This window comes from Mastomys coucha, unplaced genomic scaffold (assembly GCF_008632895.1).
Source record: "Mastomys coucha isolate ucsf_1 unplaced genomic scaffold, UCSF_Mcou_1 pScaffold4, whole genome shotgun sequence".
NCBI lineage: Eukaryota > Metazoa > Chordata > Mammalia > Rodentia > Muridae > Mastomys > Mastomys coucha.
Window position 1 is genome coordinate 47763015 of NW_022196910.1, and position 12885 is coordinate 47775899.

Below are 12885 nucleotides of genomic sequence, written 5' to 3' on the forward strand. Positions count from 1 at the left end.
TCAGTCTAAGCTTTAAGGAAGAAGATCATTTGCTGTGGGAGGCCAGGATGTGGAAAGCTTTTTATTTTTTTCTTGAGGAATACCCTGATGAAGAGACTCTCGCCAAAGAGCCAAGGTCACAATTAAGTCTGGATAGGGCTCTCCCCTAACAAGAGGGAGGCGTGTGTTTTGAGGAGATCTTTGTCAGGAAGATGGTTGTTAGACAGTGCAAAGAAAAAGGAAGTGACTTCAACCTTCTCCTTATCTGTGAAAGTAACCACTCCTCCCTCTGCTTTTGGTACAGCTAGTCTGTCAAGAATCATGGAGTGGGGCCAAATGGAGGCCAGAGGAAAAAAAAGACCAAGTCTAGACTTCACCGCCTCCTCCCTCCTTCCCTCCCTTCCTCTTCTCTTGCTTTACTTTCTCTTCCCTCTGTTCCTCCAGGTCTGTGCTAGCGTCTTGTAAATCAAATGTTCTACATACTGAAATGCTTTGGTCACCTTGGCCTGGAATACACATTGAAGTTTTTCTCTCTAAGCTCCTGTTCAATACCTAACTTTGACACCTCAAACTACCACCAGAGATAGGGTCACTGCCAAGGTAACTAAGCTTAAACAAAGTCATTAGGATGGGCTGTAATCAGATAGGACTGGTATGCCTACTACAAGGGAAAAACATATGTGGAGGCAGACACATAGTAGGGCTCAAAACATCGAGTGAGCAAGAGCTGGGCAGTAACAGGTCAAGATCATTCTCAAGCAGAGTTTTCCCTTATAAGCTTGGTTTATTTCATTATCATGGTATACATGTAATCTAGCTCTTTTGGAAGCAGAAAGTTTGTAAGTTCAAAGCCATTATGTACCACCTGATAAGACTATCTCAAAAGTTAAAATGTGATGTAGAGTTGGGGATGTGGCTCAGTGATAACTTGCCAGCATGAGTAAGGCCCTAGTTTCAACTCCTAGTACCACAAAAAGAGAAAATTACTTAATTAGTTAAGCCCTCTATTTGTTTTTTTTAATTTTGTGTGTATATTTGTATGTTTGTGGGAAAGTATACATGTGTGCAGATGCATATGACTCTGTGTGTGTGTGTGTGTCTGTGTGTCTGTGTGTATAGATGCCAGAGGACCACCTTCATTGAGACAGGGTCTTTCATTGGCCTGGATCACCAGTTAGGCTTGACTAGCTGGCCAGCAAGCCCAGCCATCCTCCTGTCCCTGGGCCCTCAGCAGTGGGACTGAGTGTGTGTCACCGCTCCCGAACATCTGGACTGCTGAGGTACTGCCCTTTGTTCTCTGTTTAACTCTCCTTGCTTGTTCCTTCCTCTATTCTAGCAGTGTGGATGTGCACAGGCCTCAGAGAGAAGCTTCCCTCTCACCTCAGAACTTCTACAGTGGTCCTCTCTTTCTTGCAAAGCCCTCACATAGTCCAACGTCTGGCTAACTGACACTTACAAGCAGTGTCGTCACACAAACGGGTTGAGCTGCCTTGTTTGTGGGATGCCATTCCACAAATCTGCAAAATCAAGTAACAAGCCTTTCCCCTGGTGACTCTCAGGACCATATGTTCCCACTAATATATATATTATATATATGTGTATATATATATGTGTGTATATATATATATATATATACAGATAGATGATAGATAATATATATATACTAATACACACTAATATATATATACACAGATAGATGATAGATAGATAGATAGATAGATAGATAGATAGATAGATAGATAGATGATAGATAAATGATTGATACACACATACATACATAGACAGATAGATGATAGATAGATGATAGATAGATGACTGATTCTTAGATAGATAGATAAATAGATAGATAGATGGATGAGAGAGATGTAGAGCTAGAGATAGAGACAGAGATAGAGATCAAGAAGCACACTCTGTGGGAATAACTTCCTCCTTCAGTCACCTAACTCACTAGACTAGCGAATGGCTGCTCCATGTTGAAGATCAGAGTTGTGACTCCAGGCTCAGTGAGTGATATGAAATTCAGTTTCACACAGGACAACCCATTAAGACGTCTTGTGTTGGTGGCCAATGGTGTAACTCAGTTGTAGAATGCTCACCTAGAATGTATAAGGTCTGGGATTCAATGCCTAGCACCAAAACAGACCTTAGTTTAAGAGAAGTGCTATTAACTAATCAATTTGAAATAACTGCAATAGAAAATACCGTGTTCTAAATGGTCCTCATCCTCAGAACTTAGAATCCACCATTGCTATAATCCAGCAGACTAAGGACAAAAAGTCCAACATGCAGAAAATTTACCTTTGTCACCCAGAATGCTAAGGGGCTTTCTTTCCCTTGGAGTGCAGGCTTCCACCATGGGTACTCTACAATCCCCACTATCTGCATTCACTCCTTCTCTTGTTAGCATTGGATTCCTTAAAAATATTCCCCCCAAAATCCCTCATCAAATACACTTTCTTGACATTGCACTTCCTGAACTGGTTAACTAGTAATTCTCAGAAAAAGTTTAATTGATTGTCTTTTCAGAGAAAACATACATGACGTCCAAAAGCTGTGAGAGAGATCTGGAGTGGGTAGATATGAGCAAATGTTTTCCCCTGTCAGAGGAAAACATTCAAAGAGATGTGCAGAGTTCTTTCATTGTGTCTCAAAAAAGGTGCATGATGCTGTAAACAAATGAGTAATTCCTACCATCACTTTCCCTTCGCTGGACCCTGAGGGGACAAGTACCACAATTGTCAAATCCAGGTGAGGGAAGAGGTCAATGTGGACAGAGTCACATCATCCTCAGAACTTCAGTCCTTGGGTAGCAATGTGATACATCACTGAGAGTGAGGAAGAGAGTTGTGTCTTACTTTGTGTGTGACCAGCTCTCTGCTGTCTTCACAGCTGCCCTTAAACACTTGGAATCATTTTGCCTCAGCCTTTTGGGTGCTGAGGATTATAGGATTATAGGTATCTATCTATCTATCTATCTATCTATCTATCTATCTATCTATCTATCTACCTACCTACCTACCTACCTATCCTTGAGAACATGTGCTGAGAGTCACCAGGGAAAAGGCTTGTTACTTGATTTTGCAGACTTGTGGAACAGCATCCCACAAACAAGGCAGCTCAAGCGTTCCTTTTTGAACTCTTTTTGTCTCTTTCTACACCTTCAGAAAAAGGAAAACTCTAGTTTCACTTCGGAACATCCCCTGAAAAATTCTGTGTCTCAGCAGGCAGTAGATGCAATTGTTAGTGGATTGATTTGCAAGGTATTAAAACGAAACATGGCTGTGTTACTTAAAAACTGAGAAGGCATTGTCCTTCCAAGTGGAGAGAGGATCTGTCTGCCTGTGGTTGTCCACCCTTGAGTCCCCAGCCCTGCCTCACCTCTTCCCTGTAGACTCTCTTAGTCCTTTGCAAGCCCAGGCTCTTGTGGCAGATCAGATGCAGCTTCTTTGCTGACATCCCTCAGCATCCTCTATCCAAGGTAGACAAGGTTTTGTCTGTTGTAGTCACCCTCTTTTTCCTCCCCACTTTGCCAAAGTTTTAGCCAAATATGCCAGTTGTCCCTTACTTCTATGACTTCAGAACTTAAACATTTGAACCCACAGTGGAGAATTCTTTTGAGCACTTTCTGAAGAACTCAGTTTATAGTCTCCTCCCTTCCCCCCCCCCCCCCCCCCCCGACCCCCACAGCCGGCTCACTGGGGCAATGATTTCCTCAAAGAATTCCAACAAATTAGCTAAGCACCGCTCCCCTTCCTGAAATGACGTCAGCTGTCTTTAATCAAGCTTGCTTTTCCAACTGTTCCCTATTTGATACCTTCAAGCAGTTAGGATGTTTCCTTTGACTAGCACTGAGAAGCTTCTCATCCTCTGCAGACTCACAGCTATCTACGGATAACATGTCAGGGATGAGATGTGTTTGACACGGGGGCTCCATTCCAGCTTCTTTCTATAGGAAGAGACCTTTTCCATTAAACATGGAGGTAAATGCTTTAAGTCAGAATCGTGAAGGAAGGCAACTCAGAGTCTTCCCTCTGGAGTGAGTTAGTACTACCTTTACATATTTGAGCATCTCAATTATGTGATCCCAGTACCATGCAGTCCCTACACTAATTGTAACGTGGTAGCAGTGCCAAGTCTTGACTTAAGAAGTCAAGAGGTTACATTATACAGACGTGCAATTAGATAGCTATGAAACATTTGCCTGAAGGCTTTGATAGTTCAATGCTTTCCATTAGACTCGTATATAGATATGTGCATTCTTATAGATACGTATATTTTAGAATACATGTGTATCTCTGCAACACCTCATGTGTGGTCATGATATGCATCACATAAACTTCTTCATTTTCCCAAACCCTGGGATACAATTTCAAACCACATATAAACGGACTTTATACTGCACATATGCGCCACCCTGGGCCCTACCACACAGATGGTATTGTTATTTCCACACGGATTGATTCATAGTCTAAACCCAGGGAAGGTTCTCCAAGAAAAGATGTTTTAGGACCAATTTTCCAAAAGGAAACTCTTCAAGGGAATGTCCAGAATAACTCTGATACTTTGCAGGGGAGGGAGAGAGGGGGCAGGCAATGCAGAAGGCCCCCAAACCAGAACCAAAACCAAACAAAAGGAGCAGCATTAAAAAGTTCTGTGATGACGGGGGATGCTATAAACATTTTACTATGACTTGTTTGGAAAGAGCTTGCTTAACAAATGCAGCCATCTTCTATTGAAATGCAAAGCAGTAAAACGTTTTATGGTGTACTATCACGGTACCACGATGTGGATGGAATGGTTACATTCAATCAAATCTTGGAAAAGAACAGCTTGTGTTTGCTCTTCGAGGAAAGCCGGCACTTGAAAAGAGACAGAAAAGGGGAGGGCGTAAGGAGAGAGGGAGGAAAAGTAACTTCTATAGAGTCTTGGGAATGGGAAATTGTCTGGAAATTATATCAACTGAAGAGTGGGGAGGAAAGAGAAGCTAGCACTTGTCCTAGAGAAGAGGATGCCAGGGAGGGAAATGAGGGCTGTTTTCACATAAGGGCAATTACACAGCAGAGTTGTTAATTGTAGAGTTACGATGTGAAGCGGAAAAGAACAGAAGTAGAGCCAGTGGGTAAACATTGGAGGGAAGGGGCAGACTTGTCTCAATAAAGACCATTCTGCATGATGGCTTCACCACAAAGGAATGGCCTATGCTTGGAATAACTGAGGGTTCTGAGCCTGAAGATCAGTCAGAGGCACTCTCAACCTCCAGTAAGAGTGTTCTACAGTGCTAGGGTGTGCATCTGAAGTGCCCCCTGTAAGCTCTCAGGTTTCAGGTGTAGTTCCCAGGGTACTGCTATTGGGAGCTGTTCAAATTTTTAAAAAGTCTTCAGCCTGATAAAAAATCCTTTGGCTAATTGGAGTTTTATGCCTAAAGGGGGGTTTTGGAAGCCCAATTCCTTATATCTGCCCTCATGTCATGATAAACGTCCTTACCAAAGGACCCAGCCACAGGACCCACAGATCATGGATGTGATCTGCAGAGCTATATGCCAAAACAAACCCTTCACAAGCTGATTATCTTAGGTGTTTATTGTAGTGACAGAAAGCTGACTAACACAGGGAGGTGATGAGGACTCCCACCTTGAACAGACCCCAAATGAGGCAACCTGTGGGATTGTGACTGTGTTTGGGTGTCCACGAGCCTAAAGCTTGCTTAAAACTCCAAACCAGCAATTGCAGACATCCTCTACAAATCTGACTGTGCCCTGAATAAGATTTCTATTTTAAAAAGTCATGTGCATTAAAATCTACCTTGGTATTTAACGTTCCCTGTGAAGAAAGGGGCTTCCCTTTTTAAAGCAGGAAATGTCCAGAGAAAAGTCTTTCTTAAATTTGGAGCACAAAGGGTTATTTTGGGAGTATTGTTTTTATTTTGGGGATATTGTTATGTGGGGGGTATTACTATTGATTTTGTTTCTTTCTATTGTTCACTCACAGCTCCTCCTGTTAAATATGTTGACATTTGGAGCCACTATATCCTTCAAGTCTGCAGGGGAATCACTCAACACCTATTTTTTGAAATCACCTCCCTGTTCTTTGATTGTCTCCCTTCATCTTTTTCTGCTGTGTCTTCCCAGGTTTTTTTCCCCCTCGGTGCATTTTCCTTGCCAGGTGAAAACAAAAGAAGTCTTGCTCTGCTTTTCCCTAGTCAAGGAGGCAAACGGGCTTTCGGAAGCAATTGGAATAAAAAAAATCAAAGAATCACTGGGGTGGGCTCCTTATCCCATCCCTGGCTTATCATTAAACTTGCCCCCTCACCCAAAATGGCCAAGAAACCCTGTTCCATCTTTAAACTGATTCTTTTTTGTAGATACATTTACTTCATGACACCAGAAGGTCTGAGACAGAAGAAGGTTGCATAAGAAGTCATGATGAACTTCATCATTATTAAGTACATCTTGTTCCTCAGAGGACTCCAGAGCCTGGCCATTAGTATGCCACGCCCTGGTCTTTACTGAAGAGGCCTGGCCTCCATGCTCAGCACCGGACTAAATACTGAGTAGTGAGTGCCCACCAAAGCAGAGGTAAATTCCATCACAGGCAGTCACCCGTCCCTGAGTATTAGCACTTCTCAAAGGCTCTGTCAATGCTATGTTTCACAGTCTAGATGGGTGTCTTCCTATGTGTGATTTGTTCATGAATTCTCCTTGCCCTCCTTTTGAGGTTCCCTTCTGGGATGCTACATTTTTCCCTCTGGTGTAGAATTCCTAGTTTAAGTCTATCAAAATCCATTCTGGAGGGGATGTTCTATGAAAGTGGGGTGCCTCGCAAGGCTGAAAGACAACTGTCATTTGAGTTTTTCCATGAAATAGAAATAGGCTCTGAAGCAAAATATTAAGTGTGAGCAGCACGTGACTCTACCTTCAAGGAGAAGGTATCACTTTGGCTATGCGGTGGCTTGAGGGATACTGTAGGCAAAGTTGTTAGCAATCTGTCTAAACTCTACCCCCACAGTTACCTGGCAACAACCAGGTATGCTCCTTCCCACAGTTACCAGGCAACAGCCAGTAGGACTGGCCCACTATAAAAGGGGCTGCTAGCCCCCTCCTCCTCCTCTTACTCTCTTGCCTCTCTCTCCCCTGCCTCTTGCCCTCTTGCTCCCTCTCTCTCCAAGTGGTCACGGCCGGCCTCTACTTCTCTACTCTCTCCCCCTCTCTGCCTATTTCTGCCTCTACTACCCTCCTAAATCCCCTCCCCCATGCCCTGAATAAACTCTATTCTATACTATACTGACATGTGGCTGGTCCCTCAGGGAGAAAGGATGCCTCAACATGGGCCCGCTGAGGCACCCCCTTCCCCCATCCTTCACCATACCCCTATACCCCCATAGAACATATTCTTATACTTCTCTATCTTTTTATAATCACAACAAAAGTGATCTGCCACTATCCCAAGGACATCAAGATAACTGGTCCCAGAGTATGGGCCTGATAGTATCACTTGCTTTATATTTAATATCTAGTATATTTCACACAGTGAACCTATGATGAGGTAGCATCATATTACTTATATCCCAAAGGAGAAAAAAAATGAAGCTTAGAGACATTAAACAGGCCCTGCCTCAGTTCAGGCCGATTCTGAATTCTGGAATCTGCTCTTTGAACCAGTCTTTCCTACCTCACCCAGGTGTCTCTCCAGAGTGAACATGAGACAGATTTCCGTTTGCAGTGCATTCTCCTTGAGACAAATTCAGTGCTTGTCTGGTGATGATTTAGGGCAAACTCCCAAGCTTTTGAAGTTCTCTCCATTATTCGAGGGCTCAGGGAGATGTCACCAGGGTTTGCCCTCTGGGTGTGTTTCATCTCTACTGCTCTCTGAGCCTAGTTTCTCTAAGGAGTCTAGGATTGAGCTTGCAAGGGGCGAGGGCGAGGGACAGAATGTGGTCACGCACACATTTTTCTTTGAAAGGCCAACTGTCTACAGAGTCTTCACAGTAACTTGAGTAGGTGTGTTACTTAATACGCTAGGAGAAAATGCCCACCCCGAGAGTCTGAAATTGTGGATTTAATGGGCCTCCTGCCGCTGCTCGGCGGCCTTCCAGAGGCTCCCTGGATGGCTTCCTTGGCTGGTAGGCCCTCTGTCAAAGACTCTGGGAGACGGGGATTATTGATCTGTGGCAAGGCGACAGGTATCTGCTCTGCAACTATGGAATATTAAAAGTGATGTTAAAGTATTTCTTGCAAAGGGTGGGGAGAGACAGGGAAAGAAAGAATGGTGTTTGCTCTTGCACCCAAATGTGTCTGTGCCTCTGGGGGAAGGTGTTCTGGCTCACACCCAGCTTTCCATATTCAGAAACCTAAGTCTTCCAAAAATCCACTCTGGGAAGATTTTGATCTGTGGTTCCACTGGCCAGCCATGCACAAACTGAGCCTGTGCTGGGTCTTGCTGAACTGGGATCCCCCCTCACCCAACTCAGCAACATCCCACTCTAGATGAGGTAACTCGGGACGAGACAGTTGCCCTACCGATCACATAGGCTTTCTCTGCTAAGAACAGCCAGGCTCTACTATGATGCTCAAAGATGTAGCAAGTGAAGATACAATAGGCCTTTGGATTTCTGACCTGAGACCCAATAAACATTGACTGAAAGACTTCTACAACTCGCTAAATGAACTTGTTTCTATTGTAAAGCAAGGGATCTAGAAAGTTCGTTAGCCTATCAAAAGTGCATGCTCCGTGAAGTCTAAGAATAGAATTGGCCCTTTGACCATATTTATCTCCTCCTGCAAACTGTAGACAGGCCACTGGGACAGGGAAGTGGGAGCTCTTGAGCTCTTCTGTAACAATGGCTAGACTTCTGTTCTTCGATGGTACTTCTGCGTGTAATCCTTCTTGGAAATGGCTGTGCTTTTTGGGCTTGAGCGCTCTTGTGTTTTCACCACTTAGGGGATTCTAGGAAGAAAGTATGACTATTTCTGAGATCAAGAATACCATGTATAGACTTCCTTTCTGAAAAGCTTTCTCAAAGAATGGGACCAGATCCAACCACCAGCCTGTATTAGCACTCCTGTTTCCTCCAGTGTTTAAAGATGTCTCCACTTTAGGATTCCTGGTGGAAGGTCACAGCACAGAGACTAAAGATGGTGCATACCCACTGCTTGCTTCACTTACCTTTTTTTTAAAGAGCTGGGGTCCAAGCAGGTGATCCAGGTATCCCAGTAACACATGCCCCTATTGGAGAGTCTCAATCAGGAAGTCATAATGCAAGGAGCCTGGGGGAAAGGGAGATTGGTAGTGGTGGGAGCTGTAGGGTAGTGGAATGTGGATCCGCAGGGAAAGCAGCATCAGTGACAGCATCCAGTGCTCCAAGCTAAAGCCTGCAGGGCCAGGTGGAACAGCCAGCTACAGCGCCCACTAGTCTCACATCACTATCAAATATGCTTTTTCTCCTAGAGTAGCTTTTGGTCTCCTATTTGCTACAGAAGCGTTGACTTAAATGATGAAAGTGATTTAGAATAGGTAAAAGTTAAAAGTTCCAACTTTTTAAATTTAAAAATATATGTCTGTGTGCATACTTGTGTGAGGTGTGTGTATGTGTTCGCGCGTGCGTGTGTGTAAGTGGACACATTCTATCATTCTCTGCCTTATTCCCTTCAGCCAAGGTCTTTCATTGGAACTAGGAGGCAGCCAGCAACCTCCATCGATGCTACTGTCTCTAACAGCCTGTTCGACCAGAAGTAGGTTACACGATAGGCTGGCCTCATTTCACATAGGCGTTGGGGATTTGAACTCAGGTCCTCATGTTTGCATAGCAAGTGTTCTCATCCACTGAGCCATCTTCTCTGCTCTTTAAATTACAGCAAATCATCTTAAAGTACAAAACTAAGTTAGAAGAGTTCAGCCTCTGAAAGGGCACACAATGGGCACAGATTTGTACACATCGTCATGAGCCACGTGTTAATAATCTAATCAACCATAGACCACATACTTGATGGTATTTACCTATTTTGGGTGTGAGAGTAAAAAAATTCATATGATGAGGAAACGGGAGAGACTAACTGTGGGAAAGAAAAAAAAAACAGTAGCAGAGTGAGTCAATATGGAGCAGGGGGTGATGGGGCAGGCTGGGGAGTGGGAGCAGGGCATGATGGGACCGTGGGAACAGGGGATGATGGGGCAGTGGGATAGTGGTACCCAACAAGTAGAGGAGGGAGATGAATGAGAACAAAGTTTCATGACACATCAGTAGGAAAATGTCATAATAAAACCCATTCTCTTATATGCTAACGTAAAGATTGATTTTTAAAAAGTTTACCTCAAAAAAGTTTGAAATTGTTCGCCATCGCAAGCTATCCCACTACTTTCCCTGGAGAACACAGGTAATCTGTCCAGCATATTCATACTATGAACACTACCCATATCATTGAGTAGTCAGTCCCTTTGGTTTTTAAATACAACCGTTGTGATACCAGAGTGCTTCTGTGGCCAAACAGAAACTGTAAAGTGCTTCCTTTACATGAGCAGACTGAGGACTGTCGTGGGGGCATCTTTACAGGAAAGAGTACACCAGCGAGAGGGCTAGGCACTGCCTATATTATCAAACATTCACAGGGAGTCTTGACGGGTACAACCTGTGGATCTGGAACCTGCTTGTATAAAATCTACTTTTGCATACTTCTATAGCCCTATATATGTAGCCCAATCATTTGTCCAGAGGGAATTCTCAAACAACAAAAACAAAAACAAAACCCTTTTTTTTTTTTTAAATCAAATGTTGATGTGGGAGCATGGGGGAGGCATTACAGTGTTGGGTAAACCTCTTCACCTGGCAGTGTAATTGGTTCTGTAGTCAGAGGACCTGGGTTTGAATCCTGAGTCCTTGACTTCCCAGGCTGTGTGGGGAAATACATTACTTGCATTCTTGTTTCCATCCAAAAAAAGGAGATAATTCTATTCCTGACCTCAGGCACATGTTTGTGAAACAACTAAGTTCATATCTAGCTGTCTGTCTTTTCTCTATGTATCATCTATCACTCATCTATATATCTATCTACCTATCATCTACCAACCAATCATCTATCTTTTATTATCTTATTGTGATGTCTATTCTCTCTCTCTCTCTTTGTATGTGTGTGTGTGAAATGTATATGACTTATAACAAATGCTCAAAAAGTATTGACAATGGTTAATTTTTATAGCCAGAAGGGATAGATGGGAGTAAAAGAAAAAAAAAGTAGGCTTTTGGTTCAATGGTGAAATAATAAGAAAAATCAAAGTTGAATCTGTGTTGGTGGGGGGGTGGCGCAAGTTAGAGGATGCAATTGAGAGGAAGTAAGTTTAGTTGTCAGAGTCTGGAGGGAAGAATGGCAAACTTAGCTGCTGCATTAAAAAGCCTTAGGTTGCTAGGCCCATTATGGGAGCTGTTCATACTGTTTTTCTGAACACAAAGAGCCAGCTTCCTGCACAGGCCAATCTCACACAGTCACTTTGCAAATTCTACTCTAAGAACTGGAAAGTCAAAGCCGAACGTGTCTAGTACTTCAGAGCAATAAACTCACCCACAGGCAACACTGAGGCCTGAGCATTTAGTTTGCATGCGGACAGCCTCAGATACACACACAGGAAATGGCTTTGTGTTCTGGAAGCATCTGGCCCCATTGCAATAGCTCCTCATTTCTTGAAGGTCTAGGAGTCTATTGTATGCTCAGGGTGATCCATTCTGTTTCCTGAATGTATGGGACTGCAGACATCCGTCTGTTGGGACAGTCGTACCAACATGTCACTGGGTGACGGATGATTTCCTGTTGCTCTACTCAAGAGCACGAAGATAAACTTTCACTTCAGCTCCACAGACAGTTGAGGCAACAGATGGCCTTTCTGAATTGCAGTGGAAAGCTTGGAGGCCAGCACCCATTTGTTGGTTGTTAAAATAGACTAGGCAAATAAAGAGCCCTTCCTATAGCACTTGTAGCAAGTATAGAGGATACATGGATGGACTGGCAGGAAAGAGGGAAACGTTTGTGAAGTAGTCTCCCCGACTTTACAGGATCTAGTAAAATTATGCTACAGGGCATATGAAGGGAGCCAGAGTTGTTTTAAAGCCATCTCTCTACAATGCTTGTACACTGCCTACCTTCCAGGACACAAAAATGTCATCTTAATGAACCAAACACAACTGAAAGACTACAGAGCAGAGACTGTCTCAAAAATCAACTATATACTTAACAATTGCTTATAACCAAACTTTAGATCGTGTGTATTTTAATGAGCACTTTGAGGGTTATAGTAGAATGTATACTTTGTTTCAGATCATCTATGAGACTCAAACATTCTCCACAATAAGAAGTATCTGTTCACATAAAAAGTAGAACATTTGATGAGGTGAGATGGCTCAGTTGATGAAGTGCCTGCTAGATACTCACAAGGACTTGAGTTCTGATTCCAGCACCCAAGTGGAAAAGGTAGGTATGGTGATGTACCTGTAGCCCAGTGTTGGCAGCGAAGAGAAAGATGGACTCCTGAAGCTCATTGGCCAGCCAGTTAACTAAATCAATGATGGCCAGGTTCAATGAGAGATCCTGTCTCAGAAAGCAATGTGGAGAACAAATGAGGACATCCAAAAACCACCTCTTGAGACATGTGTGGACACATGCACATATACACACATACTACTCATACATACCACACACACACAAGATTCTTAGCAATATACTACCTAAAAATAGTCATTATTCAGAACCACAAACTTCACAGGAAAAGTGGCTTGGCTTGAAGCTTGAGATGTATATTGCATGATAGAAACCTTGGTACCATCTTAACCCTGAGAAACTGAAGGGCTTCCTGGATGGCAAGTTGCAGGATGGCCCTAGAAAAATGCATCTGTGAGGGGCTGGGGACATAGTGGAATCAGTAGTA